The sequence below is a fragment of the Penaeus monodon genome, chromosome 29, assembly GCF_015228065.2.
Source record: "Penaeus monodon isolate SGIC_2016 chromosome 29, NSTDA_Pmon_1, whole genome shotgun sequence".
In the NCBI taxonomy this organism is placed as follows: Eukaryota; Metazoa; Arthropoda; class Malacostraca; order Decapoda; family Penaeidae; genus Penaeus; species Penaeus monodon.
In genome coordinates, this window is record NC_051414.1 from 28,529,143 (window position 1) to 28,530,746 (window position 1,604).

The window sequence follows — 1,604 nt, forward strand, 5'->3', positions numbered from 1 at the left end:
CATTGCTGCTACTGTGGCTGACAAGCGTTGTGCAACATTGCCTTGTGCGAAGACGACACTCCCGTTCTAATCTCTTAACTGATATTATAAAGGAAATTATCTTACACATTTATTCATGGGGAATTCCTTTTTTGTATGTCATCATGTAGGAGTGTCGCCATGCACAAGGGAAACTGACGCGCTGCCATAGTTGTGCATGATTTTCGCCTATCGCTGTAAAGCCTTTTCTCTGCACTGTGAAGAAGCACTGCCCGGTGTTTCCGTGTTCTTGCCGTGCATTTTAGAACAATGGTTTGGAATATTGTTATTTTGAATGATATCCTATTGTATGATCCTTGTCAAGATAAAAAAAGTTGATGATTTCACGCATTTATTTTTTATCAGTCAATTCAGGTAACCAGACTAACTGATACAGTTATTTCCATAAGATATAAAAATTCTGAACAAATTGATATCCAACAATTCAAAATTTTGTAATAGTGATCCTACTAATCATTAACATCTTCATTTTGGTAGAAAAGCCAGAGGGGCGAAACTCAGAAAATCGGTAGAGTGTAACAAATAGACATGTCCAAAATGGACATAGTAGAGAGTGAATGGAGGTTTTCTAAAAATTGTGACAAATATCTGAAATGAACACCTACCGGATGCTGAGTCACGCCCCTGTGGTCGCCCCACCCGCCTAGAGATTAACTGAGTGGGACGAGAGCCTCCACCCTGGCACACACGCAGCCCCTCGCCTCTCGCTTCAGTCGGTCTTCCCTGCTCTCAAATCACCTCCCCCTCCCCCGTGCTGTGTGCTGAGTGGGCGCGTCTCGTCTCATATGCTGACGCTGCTCGTCGCTGACCTCCTGGCGGCGTCACCCCCCCGCCGTGCCCCTCTTGTGGCCTGTCTCACTCCGGCTTCCTAGTTGGTAGACCCAAGCGCAGTTGGTGTGGGGAGGCACAGGTGGCGTGCTGGCGGGGGCGTGGGAGCCCTGGGCAGGTGAGTGGCGAGCGGCGGTGTGTGGTGATAACAGTGCTACCGACTAACAGACATTGCTCGCGGCCAACAGGCCTGCACTCCCCCCGTCTCCCGGTCGGGCTGGCGGAAGCTGCTGTCCTTCGCGAGGAAGCGCGCAGCCATCGCCTGCCTGCGATCAGTGCCCTTCTATAACGTGCGCAGGTAATGCGTCGTGGACACCCCGTATACTAGGGACGCTGATCACACCCTCGCTGGCACCTCACTCCGCGCAGGAGGATCTCGAGAAGCACTTTCGAGTTGTGTTTGATTAACATTGCTCGATTCCCTGCCAGATACTGTCGCTGTGCCTTAATCAGCCCAGAATATTGTTGTTCCTCTTGAGTGACGTGTCAGCCGATTGCCGGTCCCTCCTCTCCTGACTGGCGCTCTAACTGTCAGCGTTGCCATGTTTGTTAACCAGTCCGACTTGCGCTTCTTTATTGCATATTAATCAGCGATTGATTGGCAACACTGGCTTACTGTAGTGCCATGTCACCCAGTACTCTATAACGCTCGTTAACTCTTGGATTAGAAAACTACATTCCCATCATCCAATTTAGTTTTTATCCTTGCTACCCTGCGAATGCATTTGCCAAATGTG